At 37.1% G+C, this 24,965-nt stretch overlaps 2 long non-coding RNA genes across 2 annotated transcripts; one reads left to right on the top strand and one right to left on the bottom strand.

Annotated features, from left to right (window-relative positions):
• Positions 1–2,802: 2,802 nt before the first annotated feature.
• Positions 2,803–7,715, top strand: LOC141706280 (uncharacterized). The gene is made up of 5 exons (XR_012568748.1): positions 2,803–3,260; positions 5,386–5,460; positions 7,023–7,100; positions 7,303–7,353; positions 7,423–7,715. It is a non-coding gene; the product is annotated as an uncharacterized LOC141706280 (long non-coding RNA).
• On the bottom strand, positions 3,295–4,955 carry LOC141706279 (uncharacterized). The gene is made up of 4 exons (XR_012568747.1): positions 4,676–4,955; positions 4,290–4,403; positions 4,055–4,119; positions 3,295–3,804 (listed from the first exon to the last, which is right to left on the bottom strand). It is a non-coding gene; the product is annotated as an uncharacterized LOC141706279 (long non-coding RNA).
• Positions 7,716–24,965: the final 17,250 nt, after the last annotated feature.

The following is a 24,965-nucleotide window of genomic DNA, read 5'->3' on the forward strand; positions in this document are numbered from 1 at the left end:
GTATTCGGTGAGGATTCTGTATATCCACCTCCAAACACTCCTAACACTCCACCCCTTGAGGGTGATGACCCTGATTCTGATTAGGTATGCCTGATTCCTTGCTATTACCTTCACTGAGGATAGTGAATATTTTAAGTTTGTGGGTAGTAGTTAAGGATTATGTGTTTTGTGTGAGTCACATATAGTTTGCATATTCATGCTAGTTTAGTTCATATAGTTGCATATTTGCCATGTGGTACTTTTTTTATTTTTGTAGTTTTTTTGTACGATAGTTTGTTGCATATAGTTCATGCATTTGCATAATAACATGATCCCTTAGATGATTTTGCCGATTGATTTGTGATATTGATGCTAGTGTAGTGATGTCGTGCTTAGTGATGTTAAGTCGTATCGAGTTGATTTGCATGTTTGAGATAATTATATTTCACTAAGTCTTATAGGTTGCTTGAGGGCTAGATCATGGTCATGGTTTGTTTGTCTATCGAGGTTTAATCGCTTGTTTATATTTAGAATTTATGATATTCTCTTAATGATAAAATAACATGGATATTTAAAAATTGGAGGAAATTGGATTTCATTGCTAGTTGTTGTGGCTAGGTGTCAAATGGCTAGTAACCGGCTCATTTTATATGAGTAGTCTAGGGTTGAACGAGATGGAGTAAAACGCACTTGTTTAGAAATTTTTGAAAAAAAAAGAAAAAAAATAATGTGTTTATGCATGATTGATCACGAGTGGGCTCTTTAATACTCGAGTTATTAAGTTCTTAGGGGACTTTGTGCCTAGTGACCTAAAGCTTTTTATAGTCTGGGATGCGCTAACATAACGCTCGCTACATGGGTATTATTGTATAAGTCTTTTGTGGACCTCACTCTTTGCACGGTCAAGTAAGCATAGTTGTATTGTTTATGTGTTGTGAATAAAAGTATGAATCCATGTAAAATTCCGATATAAGAATTGAAGTGTTATAAGTTATTTTGAGTTTAGCTTTTATTCTATTTATAACATGACGATTGCTTTGATGAGTAGTGAGTCATGATTATTGATCTAGTTGCGATAGTTTATCTGTGAGCATTTGCACACACGCACGTTTCTGGCTTGTAAGCTGATTTGTGGAAGTTGATTGATCTTTGTGCGAATAACTGCAATTATTGAGATGTTGCTTGTTGATTGGTTTAGTAATTCTATGGGGATCATTGCATTCATATATTTGTATTAATGTATTTTTATTTCTTGTTCTTTGAGTCTGTTTATGCTTGAGGACAAGCATCGATTCAAGTTTGGGGGTATGTTGAGTGGCATTTATGTCACTTTATAACGCTCCATAAAACTTTGAATTGGTGTTTTGTACTCAAGTTATTGGTGTTTTTAATGTGTTTTGTAGTGTTTTTGCATTTCAGGCATTTAACAGGAATTCAGGTGAATTGGCATTATTTTGATGCTAATAAGGTGTTAGGATGGTGTCTAGAATAAAAGCTCGTGAAAAGACCAACTCAAACCAGCAAGAAAAGAAAAAAGCAGAAATTTTTCCAGGGAGTCAGTGCGTCCGCGCTATAGTAGCGCGGGCGGAGTACAGAGATGCAGCGCGCCCGCCTGGTAAAGCGCGCGGCCGCGCCGGGTCGAATTCAAAGAATCATGTTTCCTATTCTGATTTTGATCCAGAAGACTTCTAATCTGCATGGGCTGTTATATAAACATAACTTAAGGTCGTTTTTCATAACAAGACGTACCAGAGCTTAAGGAGAAGGCGTAATAAGACCGTAAAGCACAACTCAACCAAGGCGAAGAGGATCTATTTTATTCTTGTGATTCTTTGTTTTAAGTTGTAACTTTGGATGCTAGTTTTCTTGCTTTTATGCTTTTCTATATATATATATATTTTGCTGATTTTTAATCCTTTTACATAATGGAGAATGCAATGGAGCGTGCAGAGCTGAAGATGAGAGTCGAAGAGCTTGAAGCAGAAGTTGCAGAGTTGAAGAATATTATAGAATTGCTAAGGATTGTGATAAAAAATAATGAAAGTAAGATAGCTCTTCTTGAAAAGCACAAGGAGGATTGGATCGCGTTACTTCATACTGCAATAGAAATCATGGGGGGAAGTAAGAAAGGAGAGGGAAAGTAAATGATATTTTTACAAGTTTCTCTATGTATTTTACCATGGAAAAAATGCTCTATAATTGCTCTATGAACGATTGTAAAGACTCTGACTCTTTAATTGAGCTACACCGTGTTTTTGGTCTATCTCCCATAGAGGAAGTATGGTCTCCTCGAGGTACTTGTGTTTTCCATTAGTATGGGTTGTTTATATACCGTCACTATACTTTTATGTAATTATTGACTTATTTTAATTCAGTTCTATATTGATTACTTATTTGTGTTGCTTCTTCGTGTATATATATGGTTTCTGGTGTATGCATCGTGATTTGTTGATAGAGATTTGGTGTATTTTATTTTATTCCAAACGACGCTTGTGTATGTTTAGTTCTAAGTATAGATTATTGTTTTAAAATATTTAGAGTTTTACGGTTTTGGTGTTTGAATGTCGTTATAAGGTTTCGTGAAAAAATGTGTGATTAGGTCTGTATGATATTTTGTAGGTTCGATCCTTTATATCTGAGATTGGAACAAGGAATTTAATTAGGTTGGATGCTTTCCTGCATACTAAATTAAACCAAAACATAGCTGGCCTAGGGGTTGATCAAACTTCCCCTTTGAAAGTGAGAAAGTTCACGGTGCCTTCATATTAGATAGGTACCTAGTACCGACTCTCCGAAGGGCATTTCACCTAACTCGAGGTTGTGTATCACGCTCTCCTAATACAAGCATAATTCATATCACAATAGATTTGCCCCCATTCAGGAAATAAGGAATCATGAGTCTGTAGCTTAGGACCACATGATATCCTGCATATTAGTCACGCTATCCCAGACATGACTCCCAAGAAACCAAATAATGCTGCCTGATCCATGAGGAATCAAAGTCGGTGTACAGATTCTTGTAAACACTGCTAAGATAAAGATAGTGCACTGGTTTTGGGGGACAATCATTTAGTAGCAAAATATTCCAAATCCATATTTGGGAGTCCAACAGCAAAAGTCCTTTACCAAACAAGGTGACCGTTAGGAACATTATTACTTGTAGCATGCACACATGACTCACCCACCTACTTGGATCAAAGGGATGCCAATTTCCACAGAAGAGCGATGCGTCTCAACAGTGTATAACGTCTTTCGTTCGACGGAACTTAACTCTGCATATAGTAAGTAATGTTTTTACTTTTTTTTAACCCTTCATGTATATTAAGATCTAAATTTCTGATTCAGTGATGTCTTAGGTTCCTTATGTCCGTGTTCTTATAGAAGCATAGGCAACTATGATGAACTATACATTATAATATTGGACAAGAATCTGCTTTTTTGAAACAAATGTAGATACACTAAGTCTGGAATCTTTAACAAACAGGGCATAAGTTGTACTTTTATGTAATTATACTTGTGTCTACAGTATTAATTTAATGGCTGTACAGATCTAAATGACTCCGAATCCTGATCAAGATCAACCTTTGCACGAAATCTGTGTTTCTTTTGAGAATCAATTGTGCCTGCATTTTGATCTCGCAGCACAACTTGGCCATGCTTATCACTAGAGGGTTTTAGTTTCTTCCATCTCTTTTTGTCACCCTTTTTGTCCACTTCTTCTTTTTTGGCTCTTAATTCGTTAACTATTACATCTTTCCATGCTGCTATGATTCTTCTCATGTTGACTTTTCGATGCTCTTCAACTTCTGATCTAATTCTCACCACCTACATATTATTAGTGTATATAAGGATTTAGACAATTTGAAATTATTACATTGCTTTGAAACAGAGAGTGGTATATAGGTAAACTGGTTCAGCCTACAAATTGCCAAATTTGCCATCTGTACACTAAATACGTACCACCACCATGTACAACATAGAAAATAGTGATTTAAATTAATGTACTAATGTGACCGGTGATTAACAGTCTATATAAGGCAGCATGATCAAAATAAATAGAGATATTTATACTTACATGTCGAGGGATAAAATTATCAATCTCAAGTTGCTGGTATCGAATCACAAGCGAGATATCTTCACCTAGAAATGAGGTGAAGCTATTAGTATTAAGATTACTTTGGCTTCGTTGTAACAGATGAATAGAATTCCTGCTTCGTTTATTACAGAGTGGAAGTGTGTGAGGGATGCCAATGTGTGTCTGAGGTTGCGGATGTTTAGCTGGAAAAGAATCAGTGATGGAAGTGCCGTACATCGGAAGCAATGTTTCCGTCGTGATTTCCGATAAATGAGGTAATATTAACCCTCCATGGTCTGTGGACGTTCCGAACATTTTTAAATTTTCATCAATGCCGTTCAACAGCTGTCTGCAAGTAAAATTTTTGAATCGTCATAATTACACACTTACAGGAAAAAAAGGTGAAAAGATACGGAAACTGGACATGAGTGATTTGCGTAGACCGGTGGATTTAATGCAAATACCTACGGAAAATTTAAATGGAAGCGTCACAGGAAATCATCTGTTTTGACTATACAAATCATAAGGTTTCATGCCAAATTTGTTTTCATTAGAGCCCGACTCTATGTACAAAATGGAGAAAAGATATGAATGATGGTTGGAAATATGCCGAAATTGCACCTGTTATTGCAAACAAGCTGAGGATGCAAGGAATTTAGATGTTGCGCTTAAACTGCCATTAAGATACGTTTGTTGAGTACTCTTGATTCTCTCTCTATATTTCTGTATGTGAGTACATAGGTGTATGTAGTTATATAGAGGAGAGTTGATATACTGAAGAGAAAAAAAGAAGAGAGTTGATATAAGTTATGGGTTGGTAGATTGCTTTAGTTTACAGAGAAAGGGTAGAGGGTGCTGAGGAAACAAAGAAAGAATAACTCACATCTAGGTGGGCGTGCTGTGGGTTGGCCTTATATATTATCGTAAATATATACTTTATATCAAGTAATTCAAATTTAGTGACTTTGTATTTTGTGATCAATATAACAAAAACTTAAATTTATAAAACCCAAATTTAGTGACTTTTGCCAACTTTAGTGTCATGATTCTTGGTAAAATCCTCATCACTTATATGGAGTTGTGCCTTACAAAAAAACTCATTGCATGAGTTTTTGGTTGGAAACTTGATTCGGACATCTGAGTATTGGGAGTGTAATTGGAATTGTACTCATCAGTCAATTTTTTCGGTCTATTTTCTTTGAACTTGGGCTTTTATTCTGGCTTGTTTGTACTACTATTAGGCCTCTTTTTAGGATTTTGCTTCAATGGGGTGGCACTATTACGCCTCTTTCTAACATTCTGATTGGACATTTTTGCATGGGCTTTGGCAGTGCTTATGAAGGATGTCGGTCCACAATGGCACTGGAAATATACTGACTGCTATATGTCTCCTCCTAAGGAACCAGGTAATAGCCTTTTTGCACTGGAGTAACACCGTATTTCATACTACTAATGCTTCTGATTGCAGGAACCGGGTGAAAGAGATATGTCCTAAGTCCAATCATGTATGAGGATTTAGGAATAACTTTTATGTAATCTGTTTTGATTTCATTGATATTAATAAAAGACTTGTTTTATTTTTATTGCGGGCTCTATCTATTTAAATGTTTAAATAAGATATACCACAGTTTAGAGTAAAGCTTTTTATGGATTGTGATGAGATCGTAATAATGAGACCTAAAAGATGATAACTCTAAACTTAAATAGTTCCTGGTCGTAGGATTACTAACTGGTAATTAATAATCCGCAAAGCTCGGTACATACTATGATTGCTTCATTATGAAGGATGTCTGTTCTCATAGACATTTGTGTGGTGACACTATAGCTAGTATGTAGGTGCTTATTATAGAATAAGTTCACTGAACATGACTCCCACAGCTGAACAACTGATGGAGTTCACTCACGTGTCAGCAGTTGTTCACATAGTGATAGTTGTACAAGTATCCTTAGACTTGAGGTCATCATAGTCATCTTGTGTACACTGAACTATGCTTTGGTTTAGTTCTTAGTCTCAATGGACAATTATAAGGGCTCTACTGGGTATAGGAATTTGTACACGAAGATAGTGTATGATCAATAAAGGATCTACCCCTTCCAGTGTAGGAAGAGAATGTTCAATGCTGATCCACTTATGTTAGTTCAGAAATCTCTGGCCAGAGTGAATGAAATTAGAAAGGAGTTTCTAATTTACATTAAATAGAACTAAGCATAGTGAATGGGAAAGCAAGTGATTAAATAAGATAGGCTTGACACAAGTTTCATGCCTTGTATTTAATCGTGACATTGCAGGGTAGAAGGAATTAATTGTACAGTAACTACTCACTGAATAGGTTCTTGGTATTCTAAGCAGTGAATTCGTATTATCCGGATAGTCGCGATATGCTGAGAAGTATCCCTCACGATGTAGAATAAATATGATTAATTAATTAATCATATTTAATGAATTAGAGAATTTATATAAATAATGATAAAATAGTTTTATTATTATTTATTTCTACTATCGGCTTAATATTGAACCTACAAGGTCACACCATAAAAGAAAATGATTTAATGGTGGAGGAATTAATTAATAATGGCTGATAATTATTTATTAATTGGCAAATTTAATAATTGATTAAATGAGATTTAATTGATTATAAATTAATTAAGAAAAGGTTCTTAATATTATTAATTAAGAATTTAATTTTTGGAAATTAAATCAAGTGAGAGAATTATTTCTAAAGAGTTTAGAAAAAGGATTAATAATTAAAAGGTGTTTTAATTATTAGTGAGAATAATAAAGGGTTAATAATAATATTTTATGGGAAAATTTTCAGCTGAAAATTTTGCCTATAAATATACTATTATAAACCCTATTTTTGCCTCAACCAAAAAGATTTACAAAACCCTAATTCTCTCCATCTCCTCCTCCTTCATTACATCATTTTCTTGGTGGATACCGGTGGAGTGCTTCACACTTGAGGAGCAGCTGCTAAGGATCTCCGTTCATCGTTCTTGGATCGCTATTAAAGACCTCCATCTTTCCATTAACGTAAAGCTTCTTAAGGTAAACACACTGAACTACGAATTAAATATTATTTTTCGCATGGATCATGCGGAGGGTTTCATTTTTTTTTAAGATTAAATTTACGTTTTCGCTGCGTTTATGTGCTAAAAACCCTTCACCGGGAACTGTATGCGCCTTTGATTGCGCAACACAAAGTTTTAAACTTGGTTGGGAAACTAATGTTTCTTGTTTTTTTGACAAGGAAATCACCACCAAGATATACTAGCCTCCGGGACCTATTTGATTCAGAAGCGTAAGTTGCACGTTATTGTACATACTACTATGTTGACTACTTGGTTGGGAGACTAATGCTTTTTTGCAGGCAAGTTCTCGGAGGCGCCACCACATCCACTCTATCCCCTGCATCCATGTTGGCAGCAAGGTGTTGGACTCCATGCTAGCGTGTTCTTGGAGTGACGGGATTTTTGTGTAATTTTATGTTAGCCTCCATGATTCAAGAATTTAGTTTTGTATGGCTTTTGAGCTATGTAACTCCAATGCAACGGGGGGCCTTGCGAAGGGCCGATATGTATTTGACTTATGTAGAATTTTGGGATGGATGTATTTGTAAGTTATTTTAAGTTTTTCTTAATTAACTACTTGATTTTGTTGATTCTAGTGTATACAATGGTATTCGTTTCTTTTGAGAGAAACTTATATAAGAGGGAGATTATAATAAGAGAGGTGTGCCCTTCTCTTTCCAAATTCTTCTATATTTATAGGCATTTTATGCCTTGGATACCGGCAGAGGTATCTACATTATTGCTGATATTCTCTTGTCAAAAAATCTGCTAAACAGTTCTTGACCCCTTCAATGATTTTAAGGAAGTATCTCTATCTCAATTTCAACGCTCCTCAAATTCTTTAAACTCTATTAAAATTATAAATTATTATTTCTTTTAAAATCCTATTAAAATTTCAAAAAAAATTAAATATATATAATCTATATTTTAATTATCCCTTATATAAAATTTATACTTATATTAAAATTTATATTTTTTATTTGATGTAATTGTATTAAATATAATCTATTTACAAAATTCAGTTTCACCACCGGTCAAACTCTATTCATTTAAAAAATCCGTAGATTTATAAAATCCATTAAAATCTATGGATTGTTAACAATTCTTTAAAATCCCAATTGAATACACCCCCTTAGTTTTGTAAAATAGAAAAAAAATATGATTTTTATATAAAATATGATCTTATATAAAATATATTATTTTATAAATTATAATTATTTTTGGAATATGAAGTTAATTATATAATGAGTAAATATTGGCTTACATCTGAATAGCCATTATGTTTAAGAATATTGAAAAAAAAAATTAAAATAATTGAAATCATTATATTGGAGTTTATCCAATTATACCTGACGAGTTTTTAAATCTGAAATTTTAATATGATTTTCATTGAATTTGTGATATTAATTTAATATAATTTTAACTTCTATATTTTGGTCTTCCACATCTCTTATGTTTATATATTATAATACATTTTTTATTAATAATTATTTAGTTAGCATGACTCAAAGAGATCTAAAACTAATATAAATTTTAGGTTGATACTTAATTTTACACATAAATAGACCCATAAATCGATTTAAATACCCACTGACCGATCTGTTATGCCCAAAAATTGGTACAAACAATATTCAGATTGAGATTGATAAAATAGTCAAAATTGAGGGGGAAATGCCTAAAATTACGGAATAAATAAGGTAATTTTCCTTGCAAAAGGAAAGGAGGCGCGCCCTCTGTGTACATAAGGCGCGCCCTATGTTTTGATGGTTGGTAAAGTTGTGGTTACATCACCCCATATATAAAGGGGCGCGCCCTCAGCATAAGGGGAAGGCGCGCCTTGTCACTAAGAAAAGGCAGGGAGTTTCCTTATTGAATCTCTTCCTTTTGTGGGCCTTAGGGCGCGCCCTAAAGGAACAAAAGGCTTTGTGAAGACTTCAAACATGATCAAGTTCTTTGGAAAATTTAAGGAAGACGAAGATTATTATTACTAACCTATTTGATGCAGGTATTCTATTGAAGAACTCCTTCCTGTAGCACATCTACGGGAAAGGCGGTGTCTATGGTCAAAGACCTCCAGGGGTATGCCTGGACTGAAGGCCTCCTCCTGTAGTCAATGGGTGTCCTCATTGGGGATGTGAGGTAAAATCTGGTGTGTGCTTTGGGAGCTTTGTCTCTGTAGTCAACGGGTGTCCTCGTTGGGAGACTTCGGAGTATCCTGCACTTTGCACCCAAAAGCTTGAGATCACTTGTCCTGCAATCTGGTAGGGGCTCCTTATCGGGGGACAAGGATGCGTCCAATATTTGGGGTGAACCACGGCTATACCTGCGTCCGTGGATTAGAGAAACAGCTGGTAGCGGAGGGTTATCCTTGGCCGGGGAGATGCCTCATCCGTGAAGTCTCGAAGCCGCGGACGAGCCTTGGGCCTTTGTGGTTGGGCCTCATCGGCGGACATTCCTAAAGCTAGTAGATGACGGTTTTCAGTGGGTTTCCTACTGGGCCTCGGGATAAAAAATCTAAGCTCATTAGCTTTCTTGTTCCCCAAGAACTACGTGGGCTTGATCCCCTGTAAATAGAGGTACGTAGGCACATTGTGAGGGGTCAGAAGCGAGAGCGCAAAGGAGCCACCACTAACCCTAAGTAATCTCAGCCCCCAATAATCACCACCACTAAACACTGTTCATCTTTTCCGACGAATATTGTTCATTGGATCCGCCGGTTGCTGTTCACATTTCCGACGAAGAACCGCCATCACAGATCTTATTTCCGGCCACGAACGTCAAGTTTTGTTGTTACCAAATTCCTCCTTCAACAAATTGGCGCTAGAAGGAGGGGCTAATCAAGGTCTACATCTGGGAGGAAGGATGTCTCAATATCATGATGGAAGTTTTTATGATGGAAGTTCCGAAGAAGATTCTGATCATGGCTATGAATATGAACCCTACATTCCGCCAATGACTGATCGTCCCACGCCGGACGTTGGGGGACAACCACATGTGCTCATCAGCAACGCCGACTTGTTTGAACAACTGTATCGCATGGGCGATGCTTTGAATGGTTTCGATTCGAGGTTGAGCACTGTGGAACGGCGCAAGGCCAGGAGGGGTCTTCGCCGCAACCGAGCGACTTATGCACCTGGAAAAGCACCCATGACTGATAGGGATGCCTCAGCCGACCATGGCCGCACTGAAGGAGGGCGTGTGCCGATAACCCCGCGACGCCTGGACTATTCTAATGACACGTCCCCAATCATCGAGCTAGTGGAAGAAGATGCTGATGGACGGGAAATTCTGTGGAAAAACACCCGAGGAGCCACCCATCCGCACCGGGCTGGACGTAGTCTCGAGGAGCGCCGACATGCGGAGTCGATGCCGGAGAATCAGCAACGGGGCTTCGCAGCTTTGAAAGATCGCTTGGGGATCCGCTTGGGCGATGATGATTTAAGAATGGTGTTACTTGAATGGCAGAAAAAGCTGATCGCGGAGATGTGATGCCCCATAATACAACGCGTGTGCCCCTGAATTCCCAGGAAAATCGGGAGCGGCACCGCGATCCAACGCGTGTGCCCCTGAATTCCCAGAAAAATCAGAAGCGGCACCGCGATCATAAGAGAGCTCCTCCCCGCAGATCGCTGGATCGATATGGGCGTGGGTATGGAAAGGATCGTTGGAGAAGGCCTCAATGGAGAGGAAGAGGTGGAAGCCGAGGTAGATATTTAGAGGGATACCGTCGCGACAATTACCGCGGTCACCTTGATTCCCGCTGGAATAACCAAGCAGATGGCTATGATTATGCGGAACATGATGATCACAGAAATGTAGGAAACTACGATCGCGGTACGGCTCGGGGTCGCGGCCAAGGTGGAGAATAGAATTAAGGGAGAAATCAAGGACAAAATCCTGAAGTAATTGTGATACCCGAAGATGCCCAGAATACGAACCAGCAGCAAGCCCCTCCCGGAGGGAATCTGTTATTCCCAGTGGACTAACAATGAGATTTACAGAAGGGGGTTTGAATGTAAATCTCAAAACTTTTTCAAGTTTTGAGCAGTTTCTAAGGCTAAGTGTTTTTGAGAGCAAGTGTGTGTGAATTGCTTGAAGCTAATGCAGACAGATATATATTCAAACACAAATGTAAAGAACACAGAGAACTTAAAAACTTTTCTGGTGGATTTGTTGTTCCACCAGAGATGTGTTATTTCAGAAAATCTGTGATTCAAAGAATTAAATCACAGTTGCTTCCTAGTACAAACTAGATGATTTTCTCTTTGGATTTTTCTAAACAGCTCTGAAAAATTCATATTTAATTACTAGCTGCTACTTGGTTTATATATCACCAAGTTTACAAGTGAAGACAAAACTGTAAAATACAATTAAAAGGCTCTTCACATGTTTCTTCTTCATTTCTCTATCCAATGCAATTTAGGCTTAGCTGTTAATCTTTGAATACTTCCTTGTTTGCACCAGAATGGAAATGCTGCATTTTCTTGATTCCTCCTAGAGGCTTCCACATTCCAGTTTGTCTCTGTCAACCCATGTGCCTCTGTCAGCTTATGAATTGTCACTATCAACTGCTAATGAACTAAGCATCCGTTAAAGCTTTCATCCATTGATACCTTATCCGTTGAGGCTTTATCCGTTGAAGCTTTATCCGTTGATGTATTATCAGTTGAAGTCTTTATCCGTTGAAGTATTTATCCGTTGATGGATATTATCCGTTGAAGTATTAGAGACATCCGTTGAAGCTTTGTTTCTTATCCGTTGAAGGTCTTCAATATCAGTTGATACTTCTTCACTTATACAAAATTACAAGGCATGAAATATTTACAGTTAACCCTCCTATTTGCATATCCACTAGTAGTCAACATGACTGATACTTTCCTACAACATCTAAGAATTACAACTTGAATCCAGACAATGAAATGTGCTACAATACTAAACTTATTGCTAAGTAAAGCTACTCCTTCAACGGATAGCCAAGATGGTCTTATCCGTTGAGGCTACAAATACTAGATTTTTACTTAAGTGTTTTATTTAACTTATCATCAAACTAATACACATATTCCTAACAATCTCCCCCTATTTATGTCTACTAGAACTTTAGGCATAAATTTGGGTTTAGCTTGATGATAACAAAACACTTGACAAATATATTAACTGTAATAAAGCAGAAATTCAAAAGTGCTGTAAAAATGTGTATGCTGAGATGGAATTGAAGAATTACATTGTTTTCAAGGGTGCTCCTTTAGCCTGAGTAGATTAATTTTTTTTCCTTTGATCCCTTGTTTTCTTTCCTAGCCTCCTGTGATTCTCCTCTATTTGAAGTTGAAGTTGTCTGTAGAACTCAGCTTCATCTTCTTCATTGATGTCCAACTTAGATTGCATATCCTTGAGAGTTTCATTACTGGCAATCTTGAGCTGATCTTCAAGTCTGAAAAATCTTCGGACTCCTTTGTTGTCTCTGAACTCCATCAACCAATGAGGTGATTTGTGAATTGTAATTCCTCTTTCTTGAATGAGTAATGTTCTAGGCAAGGCATTGGGCTCCCACCAAGTTTTCCTTATGTTGGCAATCTTTTTGAGAATCTCAGTCTTGGCAGTCCTGGTAAAGCCAGAATCCCTTTGTATGGCTGAGTAGACTCTAACCAAGGTAGAGTAGCCTTCATTCAGAATCCTGTAGAGAGGCCAAGTTATTTCCCCACTTCCTTTGTATTTGAACACTAGTCTTTCTGGTAGCTGTCTGTAAGCAGCTATTCCCCTTACTTCCTCCAGCTCATCCAGATAGAGTTCAATGTCTGAAAATTCTTTTATGTCACAAATGTGAACATAATCATCCTTAGAGGCTTGTGGCTTAGGCTTAGGCTTCTGAGTGAATTTGATTGAGGTTTTAGAGGGTGTTGATTTGATTCTTCTTTTCTGCTTCTTTGATGGTGGAGAAGAGTTTAAGAAGGTGGGCAATTTGATGGTGTCCCAATCAGTTGGTTCCTCCTTAGGAATGATTGTTTCACCATGAATGTTTATGAAGGGATCAGGCACAATGGGTTCAGGAATAGAAGGTAGTGGTTTGGATTTTGATTGGGTTTCTTCAGTCTTATCTACCATCTTTCTCTTTGCATTGGCCTTCTTTCTGTTCCCTTTCTGCCATTCCTCTCTTTTCTTACTTCTTTCTTCCATATCATTATCAACCATGTCCCCCATATCTTCATCTTCACTTTTGTCTTCAATTTCTTTCTTTTCTTCAGCTTGACTTGACTTTAGCTATTTTCAAGCTTTGTTTGTGCTCTTTTGTCAGCCTTTAGCTTTTTGGCTTCTTCCTTCAACCTTCTGGTTTCTTCCCTCTTGGCTATTGAGAATTTGGGATGTCCTTGTATCACACAGATGCTCTTTCCCTCTCTAAAGATAATAGCCATGTTCCTCCTTATAGCCACATCCATGGTCTCTTTGTGCTTTATGATACTTCCACCCAAAACCTTGTCTTCATCAGGCTTTGGAAGAGGAAAATCCACTTCTTTCATCTGAGCAAGGCTTAGAGGATTCTTTGTAGAGTCCTTATTGGATCTGTTGTTGGGCTTGAGAACCATAAGTTTCAGATTCTTAGAAGAAGTCTCTCCAACCTTATTCCTCCTTACTGGCTTGAGCTCCATAATAATTGGTTCCACCTTTGTGCTATGCTTCACAGATTGTGATTTAGAAGTTGTAGAACCAAAAATTTGTTGCATCTTTTCATCAATTTTCCTCCTTTGCTCTTTGACTTGCAATTCAGCTGCTGCTATCTGGATTAGATCAATTCCATCAAGCTTTCCTTTGATTTGAATAGTTGGAGAAGTGGTGATGGCAGGAACTAGCACTTGAGATATTTGAACTGTTTTTGATGGCTCTCCTTCCCCTTCCCCTTTATTCTCCCCCTTTTGTTATCATCAAGGGTAGGGGTCAAGCCTTGTGCTTTTGCCAGCTGCATTAGTAGATTTGTCTGAGTTTGTTGATTCTGAAGAATGGTGACCATAGAGTCTTCAATGATCTGAACTTTGTCTTCCAACCTGGCCAGCCTCTTGTCAGCATCAGATGATTTCCTCAGTCTCCCCAACAAATCTTGCATAGTACCATAAGGCATGACTGAATCCATCTTCTCAGCATTGTAGGATTTCAGATCAGCAATGTCCTGCTTGAGTTCATCCACACTTAGATTCTGTTTGAAATGCTGCAACTGCAAGAGATGCAGAGAGTCCAGATGAGCTTAAAGAATTGCCTTGGTACCAGCATCTGTAGTCTCCTGAAGGGCCTTCTGAATAGTCATTACTTGCCTGACCAAAGTGACACCAAACTCTCCTGGTGTAGATGCCTTTGCCCATGCCCACTCAGGGAGATCTGGAACAGAACTGGGGCCTGCTTCTCCCCCTAAGTTCATGCTCTCATCCAAAGAATCAGAGTCATCATCATTAGAATTTACTCCAAATTCTTCAGATGGCTCACCAGCTTGAGAAGGCAGCCTGTTAACAGCAGCTTTGTCTCTGAGAAGAGATTCTGAAGTGTGTACAATGTGCAAAGTCTGTTCTGCCTCCACATTGCCCTGAGCAGCCAATAATTGATAGGCTGGAACAGGGTGAGTAAAAGTGTCAGCATCCAAGGAAATGTTATCAATTACAGCTTTGTAATGTTGCTGAAATTGTCTTTCCTTTTCTGCATCATCCACTATCATTGACTCACTAGCAATGGTTGGATCCACCCTTATAGCTTCCGTACCTGCCTTTCTCTCATTTTCTCTATTTTCTAGCATCAGGGGCTCCCCCTGGCTCACACACACCCTCACCCTCACCTTCTAAGGTGGCACTCACCTCACTCACTTTTGCCATGCTGGAAGAAATAGCATGCATATGGTGACTCTCAACCTCTCCTTTTGCCTGGGAGCAACCCAGCTTCTCACTCAAATTATCACTCCCTTCCCTCAAACCTAAAAGTGATTATACAGTAACCATGTCCTCTACAGTTGGAATTGTTTCTGTTATATGTGTAGAGACCATCAACAGATAGGGAGTATCCGTTGAAGTGGAAACTGATGGTATCAACGGATAACTGCTGTTAAGCTTATCCGTCGAAGAACAACCACTTGTCAACGGATGAGAGATATCCGTTGAAGAAGGAAAAGATGTAGATATAGAAAGTGACATAATTGTTGAATCTATGTGAATTGATTTTAAGTGAGGTGACACAGATTCTTCAACTAAATCTGAAAGAATTGGCTGATGATCCAACAAATCATCTAAAAGATGATGATCATCAGGTTTTAAGTGGGGCTCCTCCCTGAGTTTTAATGAGGGAGAATCAGGAATTGATGTGAATATCATATCCACATCCAGAGAGGGTGATGGAGAGTTTGATGATTGATGTGTTTCTATTATGAGAGAATGGGGCTGTGACTCCACATTTGCTGGAATCACATCACGCTGAATTTGAGAAGGCAAAGATACAGGTGGATGTATCTGTGTTGTGTGTGCCCCTTGTGTGGAAACTAGGGTCTTGGCCTTCTTCTTCCTTGAAAAGGCTTTGATTGGTGAATGTGTGGCTTCAGTGTCCCTCCCTCTTTTGTTCTGTGTCCCTGGTTGGGGACTATTTTCAATAGTTGCACCCTTTTGGGAGGATGCAACTAGGGATGTGTTTGTCTCCTTTTGAACCACCACAGTCTTTTGAGAGACTGTGGCTTGGCTGACTGGGGTACCACTCACCTCTCCCACCTTATCCTGGGGGGTTTCTTGATGTTCACCCCTCCCCTCACCACTCACACCCTGTTCACTCCCTTCAGGGTTTATGGTAGTTGTTACAACTGTTATCTTTTGAGAGACAACAGAGGTGGTTTTCTTTGACTTGTGTTTTGAAATTTTAGTTTTGGTGGCTTTGGTAGGAACCTGTTTGGACAAAGACACAGATTCCATTGCCACACTGGAAGGCAAAGAAACAATGGGGTTAGAAACAGTAGGATTTATAGAAGTGTTTACCTCACTTACCTGTGGTGCATTCATGATTGGCTGTAAGTCATATGTCATAGACCTATTTGTATATTCGAGGATTCAACTCAACTCAAATAAGAATGTAATAAGTAAATAGTGGATTAATCATCAGAGAGATCTCACAATGTAACATCTGTCAAAGAATAAAGAAACATTGTTCATCTGCAGACTTGAAGATTCACTGGAAGAAGTTCAAGAATTCGATCATGCCTCAGTGATATAAATCAAGATCGTGGATTTAATCAAGTGACAGAGATCTCGTCAAGGTATCATTTATTACAAGGATTCAATCAGAATATCAAAGTCAAGACATGAAGAAACGTCACCAAAGTTAGTCACTCATGAACCAGACAGTACATCGAGTGTCAGCATTGAAGTGGCGGAATTGATTCATAAGTCTCAGTGACTTTCAGAAGATTGTCAGAAGAATGGATGCTGCTAAGGGTTAGTATTAATTCTCTATTAATTAATTAAGTCATATAATTTAATTAAGAAAATAAATTATATCTGCAAAGATTAATTTATTGATTAATTGAATTAAATTGATTAATTAATTTAGAATTAATATTAAGGATTTACAAGATTTTAATTGGTTTAAAATCTGCTTAAATTCAGCAAGACAATTCATTTGAACTAGTATGACAATCGGTATGACAATTGATAGTCATACCGAAAGTCATGCCAATACATTTAATTGTCTTATTAGAATTTCTGTTTAGATTAAAATCTGTTATTAATTCAGTAAGACAATTTATTTGAACTAATATGACAATCGGTATGACAATCTATAGTCATACCGAAAGTCTTGCTAGCTCATTTTTAATTGTCTTGCTAGTTGTAAACATTGTCCTACCGAAAGTCTCACAAGCTTAAAGGATTGTCATTCCAATTCAATCTACTCGGCTGTGTTGTTTAAAAGAAGCAGAAGACCAGTTCATAAAAAAAGAAGTAGGCAATCAAATAGAATACATACTCAAGAACAAAAAGAAAAAGGAGCAGAAAAATATTACATCTCATCTGCAACTTCAAGATCAATTTCTAGATTGTAAAGTTAAATCCAATCAACTAGAAATACTTATCTTGTTCTTGTGTATCAATCTAGCGGATTAAAATCCCTAGAACTTAATCTCAAATCGCATTTAGCATTTGATCTTTTAATTACAAAAATAGAAAAAGTTCATGTCGAATTTATTCTAAATTTGTAATAATTGATTTGAGATTAATCCCTTGTAACCGATACCATAGTTGTAACACCTATCAAGTTTAATAAAAGTTTTATTTAACTTGAATTTTGTTTCACAATTTTATTCCGCATTTTATTCGATTAAACGGTATTGTTTGCATTCAACCCCCCCCTTCTACAAACAAATTGGGACCTAACAATTGGTATCAGAGCCTTCTGATTAACGTACAAATCTAGATCCTAGACTTTTGTGTTTCTTTCACTTCTTGAATTTTTTATTCACTCAAAAAATTCATAATGACTACACAAAAAGTTGGAACCGTTAAAATTCCACTTTTCGATAAAGAAAATTATGTTATGTGGAAGAAGAAGATGCTACTGTTTTTACAGGTCGCTAATCCCAAATATTTGCAAGTGTTGAAGAAGGGTCCAAAAATTCCTATGGTTATGGAACCAGAGGTAATAGAAAATGATGTGGTGATCACCAAAGCGAGAACTTATGTGAAGGATCCTGAGGACTTCTCTCCTGCTGAAATAGAAGAAGCTTCCCTGGATGCTAGCCTTCAATTAATCTTAGTAGATTCCCTTAATCCCCTGATGAATAGACATGTGATGAATTGTAAAGATTCCAAACATATCTGGGAAACTATTGAGATTATTAATGAAGGCACAGAGGAAGTTAGGGAGAACAAACTAGAAATCCTAACCTCTGAGTATGAATACTTTAAATCTAATCCAGGAGAAGGAATCACTGAAGTGTTTGAGAGGTACAATGCATTGATCAACAACCTGAACATTAATGGTAAATACTATTCCATCAGGGAGGTCAACAAAAAGTTCCTTTTAACACTGCCAACTCATCTCGAACATAGAATCACTGCCATAAGAGAAGCAAGAGATCTGAGTGAGATTTCTTTGGAAAGGCTCTATGGTGTGTTAAAGACTTATGAGTTGGAGCAGATTCAGCAGAAGGAAGTTTACGGGAAAGGAAGAGTGGTCAGCACGTCTACTGCTCTAGTAGCTGATGAACAACAACAACAACCACAATATCAACATCAATCTCAACAGTCAGATAGAATGGTACAGTCTTCCAAGGTTGAAGATAATGTGATAGTAGCAGAATTTGATTCTCCTACTACAAATCAATCAGGAGATGATTATTATTCCTTGGAAGAACTGGAGCAATTGGAGGATGAGTCAATGGCCCTGATTGTCAAGAGATTCTCAAATGTCAGATTCAAAAGGAATCCCAAGTTCAAGTACAAGTCCAACTACAACAGATTCCAGAAAGGTGGATCTTCATCCTCTAACACCAGCAGTGGTGGGTATAAAACAGGGATGGTTGATCGAAGCACCATTCGATGCTTCAACTGTAATGAGTTGGGACACTTTGCCACAGAATGCAGGAAGCCAAAACAAGCTAGGAAGAACTCTTACGACTCTAATCAAAAGAGTAAATCTGAAAGGGCGTACCTGGCAAAGGGAAGAAGCTGGGATGATACTGACAGTGAAGATGAAGAAGTTGGGAATCTTGCTCTCATGGCTAGTAATGCAAGCACCTCATCGTCAAGAAAAGAGGTAAAATTTACTGATGCTGAATTAGTTTATCATCTAGGAGGTTCCTTAGATTGTGCTCGTCGTGATAATGAATTGTTAAATCAACAAATCAAAGACCTTGAGAAAGAGGTCAATGAATTAAGACTTGTGCACATTAATCAAGATAAACTAAAAGAACAAGTATCTTTTCTAGAGAATAGAGTTGACTGTTATAGACAACTCGAAACTATTCTCAAAGACAAGATCACCGGTCTTGAGGCTAAGGTTAAAGCTTACTTTAATTCTTGTTCGAAGTCCAAAGAGTTTTACAATAAGCAGGCTGTTAATCAAACACATGGAATAGGTTATGATTACAATGCTGCTATTGGAAAATTAGGCATAAACTCCCCTCCTCATGTATGTGCTAAAGGCAGGGAAGTACCACATGTGCTTAAGGGTGTTGATGAACCCCTCTATAAAGAATCAATTGCTGAACCATTTGATGAGACCTCTTTTATTATTCAAGAAGAAATCCGTGCTGAAGATAATGCTAATGGGAAAGCTGTCTCCAAGTCAAGTGTGTCAAAAGTTCCAGTCAAGGTTGTGAAAGCAACTGAGACTAACTCAGACACACATGAGTTGGATAACACAAATGCCATGTCTACCATGCATAAGTTGCCTATTGTTAATCCTTCTCATAAAGCATGTGGTGTTCCTGATTGTATGTCTTGTGCTTTTAATCTGTTGTTTGCTTATTTTAATGGTAAGCATGTTTCTAATGATAAGACTACTCCTCGTCAGCATGTGAATAATAGAAAGCATGATAGGTCTAAGACTGCTAGTCCTCCTAAAGCTAGAAAGGAGATATTTGTGCCTAAGCCTAAACAGAAATTTGATAAGGCTGTTTTAAAGGTCAAATGTTCAGTCATTGAGAACGTTGAGAATAGTGAAATTAAGAATGTTGTTTTGCCTGATAAAGGCCAATTTTACAAGTATGCCGGACCCAACCAAGCTTGGGTTCCGAAGAAGTTCTAATCCATTTGTATTGCAGGGCATTAAACAGGTACAACCGGTAGTGTGGATTCTTGACAGCGGATCGTCAAGACATATGACCGGAGATAGAGCCCTGCTATCAAATGTGGTTGAGAAAGCTGGCCCAGTGGTTACCTTTGGAGATAACAGCAAAGGTTTAACGGAGGGATATGGCTGTTTGCTAGCTGGAAATGTTATCATTGAAAATGTATATATTGTGCAAGGACTTGAACACAATCTGCTTAGCATTAGTCAGTTCTGTGACAACGGCTACAATGTTTTATTCGACAAGCTGAAGTGTCAGATTCTGCACAAGAAAAGTGAAAAACCCTCCTTAATGGGAATCCGGAAAGGAAATCTGTTCGTAGCTGACATGAACTCTGGAAGCAATCTTGAAGTCAATTGTTTCTATGCAAAGGCATCGTCAGATGAGAGTTGGCTATGGCACAAGAGACTTTCCCATCTCAATTTCAAAATAATGAATTCTCTTGTCAAAAGAGAATTGGTAAGAGGTCTGCCTCAGCTGGAATTCTCTCCAGAAGGACTATATGAGGCTTGCCAGAAAGGAAAGTCAAAGAAAGCAAGTCACAAAGGCACTGACACATCTTCCATAACTGGTGTTCTGCAATTATTGCACATGGATTTATTTGGTCCAGTTAATATCCTTTCTATGTCAAAGAAGTGTTACTGTCTTGTGATAGTTGATGACTATTCCAAGTATACGTGGGTTTTATTTCTTCACTCTAAGGATGAAACACCACAAGTTGTGATTGATCATATCAAGATGATTGAGTTAGATTCTAACGTCCCTGTTAGAGCAATAAGGTCAGATAATGGGACAGAATTCAAGAATGCACTTCTCAATGGATTCTGTACAGACAAAGGGATTACCAGACAATTTTCAGCTCCTAGAACCCCTCAGCAAAATGGAGTGGTAGAAAGGAAGAATCGTACATTGATTGAAGATGCAAGAACGATGTTAAGTGAATCAGGTCTTCCAATGTACTTTTGGGCTGAAGCTGTCAATACTGCATGTTATACTCAGAATCGAACTCTAATCAATAAAGACTTCATGAAAACTCCGTATGAGATTTTGAATGAACAGAAACCTTCTATCAAATACTTTCATGTATTTGGGGCCAGATGCTTCGTGCTCAAGGATGGAGATGATCGTCGTGGTAAGTTCGAGGCAAAGGCATATGAGGGTATTTTTGTTGGATATGGAAGAAGATCATATAGAGTGTATATCATTGATCAACACAAAGTAACTGAAAGTGTCAATGTTACATTTGATGACACTAAACTCCCTAGTATCCAAACTGAAGATCCTTCTGAGAAACTGAAGTTTGATGATACGTCAGATTCAGAATCAGAACATGGTCAAGAACCTGAGGTTGTTGCTGGTGAAGAACCTGTTAATCCTGATGATACTCAAGGTAATAGTGATGGAAACTTTGGCAACAATGGAGATACCACTGCTACTGACGGAGAATCTTCAAGTCAACATGGCAACAACTCAGGAGGAGATGCTGAAGGATCATCTAGTAGGACACAACATCACAATGAATTTCAAGGCGAATCATCAAGATCAAATCTTCCAAGACAGACTGTCTGGAATAAAGCTCACCCTTTTGAGTTAATTATTGGTGATCCAGATGTTGGAGTCAGAACTAGACGTGCTACTCAAAATGAGTGTCTGTTCTCAGGATTTCTTTCTGAGATGGAACCTAAGAAAATTGAAGAAGCACTGACTGATCCAGATTGGGTGATTGCTATGCAAGATGAACTCAATCAGTTTGAAAGTCAACAAGTCTGGAAACTGGTACCTAGGCCTGTACACAAGAAAGCTGTTGGTACTAGGTGGGTATTCAGGAATAAACTAGATGAAGATGGTGTGGTTACAAGAAACAAGGCAAGACTGGTAGCTAAAGGGTATTCTCAAGCTGAAGGCATTGATTATGATGAAACCTATGCTCCAGTGGCTAGACTTGAGGCCATCAGGATATTTCTGGCATTCGCAGCATTTTCAAACTTTAAAGTTTATCAAATGGATGTCAAGAGCGCCTTTCTGAATGGAAAGCTGGATGAAGAGGTATATGTAGAGCAACCTCCTGGTTTTGAAGATCCAGATCATTTGGATTTTGTCTTCTTTCTTTTCAAGGCTATCTATGGGCTAAAACAGTCTCCAAGAAAATGGTATGACACTCTCTCTGAATTTCTTATTGAAAATAGCTTTATTAGAGGTGTCATAGACAAAACTCTCTTTTCTAAAACACATAAGAAGGATACTATATTAGTCCAAGTCTATGTGGATGATATAATATTTGGGTCTACTAATGATAATCTCTGTAAGAGATTTGCTAAGTTAATGCACAGCAAGTTTGAAATGAGCATGATGGGAGAGCTGAAGTTCTTTCTTGGATTACAAGTAAATCAAAGATTAGATGGAACATTTATTTGTCAATCCAAGTATCTCAAGGAACTCCTCAAAAAGTACAATCTAGAGGATTCTGCATCAGCAAGGACTCCATCAACTACAGCTGTCAAGCTTGGACCATGTGAAAACTCCATTAAGGTAGATGTCACAAGCTACAGAGGTATGATTGGCTCGTTACTCTATCTTACTGCAAGTAGACCAGATATTATGTATGCTACATGTTTATGTGCAAGGTTCCAAGCGGATCCTAGAGATATTCATCTCGTTGCTGTTAAACGAATCTTAAGATATCTTAAGGGAACCCCAAATCTAGGTATTTGGTACCCTAAAGAATCTGGTTTTAACCTTGTCGGATATACAGATTCAGATTATGCAGGAAGTGTTGTTGATAGGAAAAGCACCTCAGGAAGTTGTCAATTCCTAGGAAGCAGGCTAGTCTCTTGGTACAGCAAGAAACAGCAAACAGTTTCCAACTCAACGGCCGAGGCTGAATATATTACTGCTGGAAGCTGCTGTGCTCAGATCTTGTGGATTAGGAACCAACTACGAGACTATGGCTCTGTATTGAACAAGATTCCTATTTTATGTGACAACACAAGTGCAATAGCCATCACCAACAACCCTGTGCAGCACTCGAGGACAAAGCACATTGACATCAGGTATCATTTTATTAGAGAGCACGTCATGAATGGTACTGTTGAACTATTTTTTGTTCCAACAGAAGAACAAATAGCAGATATTTTCACTAAACCACTTGACGAATCCACATTTACCAGATTAGTTGGTAAATTGGGCATGTTGAATAGTTTTAGTGATTAATTTAGTTAATATCTGAGATCTGTTCTTGAATGAATTTACAAATGAATTTTTCATAAATGAAAAATTCATTTGCAAATTTATGTTATCATTTTATCATATTTCTTGCTTATTTCTATGTAATATATATTATCTTATCTATTTTTATTTTCCCTTCTTGTTAATTTAAAATATCTCAAAATATTTTATTTTCTCTAAAAATATTTTTCTATGAATTTTATTTGCTAAAATTCAACAGAAATCTATTTTTGGAATAAAAATAATAAATTCTGATATATTGTCTTTGGTTCTATAAATATTATAGGTCTGTATTTCAGTTTTGCTATTTTGTTATATAATTTCTGTACATATTTGAGTGTCTTTCTACTGAAATGACAATCGGCAAGACAATTGAAATTGTCTTGCTGAAAATCATTTCAGTACTTATATATATATATACTTATTTTCATATTAATTCTGTGTGAAATCCTTTTATTTCCAGAATGACAATCGGCAAGACAATTGAAATTGTCTTGCTGAAAGTCATTTGCGAATATAATTGTCATTTCAGTGTTTTTCAGTATAGTTTTATACTGGCAAGACAATCGGTATGACTATTGATTGTCTTGCCAGTTATAAACATTATATATATATATTTTATTTTATTTTATACTGGTATAACAATCGGTATGACTATCAGATTGTCATACCAGTTATATATTATCACTTGTTTTATTCTTATTCTTTTCGGTTATTTTCTTTCTTTTGCCTGGTATGACAATCGGTATGACAATCCAGGATTGTCATACCAGCTGTTATATAAAGGCGTTTGTTGTTTTTTTTAACCATCACAACAGTTTTCTTTTCTTTCAAAAATTCGAACAGTTTCCTCATTCTCTCTCTTCTCTCTCTTCGATCAAAAACATCTTCAAATCTGTTTTGATTCTCCTTTGCTCGAGTTTTTACTCAGCTTACTAATTCATCACTTTGTGGTATATACATACAAGTATATACATACAAAAGTGCTGTTGAATTTTTGTTAAATCTATATTTTATTTCGATTTGTGTTTGTTGATTTTGAGCATTTTTATTTCTTATTTTAATTTCTGATTTGTGTCGTTTGGTCTTTCAAAACTGTGTTTGTGAGTTAGGAATTTTAACGAGATACATTTCTGTCTAAATTTTTCGATTATAATTAATTTAATTCGAATTATTAAATAAATTTAATTAATTCGAATTTTCTTAATATTATTCTTAAAATTCTGAAAGCGTGTGTCTTATTATTATTTTAAATGGCTCTCAATTTCCAAATTGTCGCGCATAATCAGGTTGGTTATTTTAATCCGGAAAAATGTGATGTTGAAAAATTTAAGCCATGGATTAGATTTTTAAATGACCATTCGATTGTTAGCTCTGCTATTAAATCAAATGTGATTTTAAACGTCGATCTACTTAGACTGATTTGCACAACCTCTACTGTGGCCGATGATTCAAAATCTTTTTCATTCACCGTCGCAAACACACGGTATTTAGTTGATGAAACAGTCGTCAATCGTGCGTTAAATTTTCCACTAGACAATTTCTGTAATTTACCCTCTGAAAATGATATCACAAATTTTTTCAATGCTATTCACTATCAGGGGGTGATCAATTTAACCAAACTTTCAAAATCCAATTTGGTGTCTGAATGGGATATTTTCTTCGATACACTTTCCAAAGTGTTTGCCAACTGCACAAAATCCAATTTTCATAACATCACTTCCATTCTGCAGTATATTGGTCTTGCGGTTGTTTTCAATCAAAGGATCAATTTTGGCAAACTACTTTTTCCCATTCTCTTGAGACGTCTCACTACTGCTT

This window comes from Apium graveolens, chromosome 2, assembly GCF_009905375.1.
Source record: "Apium graveolens cultivar Ventura chromosome 2, ASM990537v1, whole genome shotgun sequence".
Lineage (NCBI taxonomy): Eukaryota > Viridiplantae > Streptophyta > Magnoliopsida > Apiales > Apiaceae > Apium > Apium graveolens.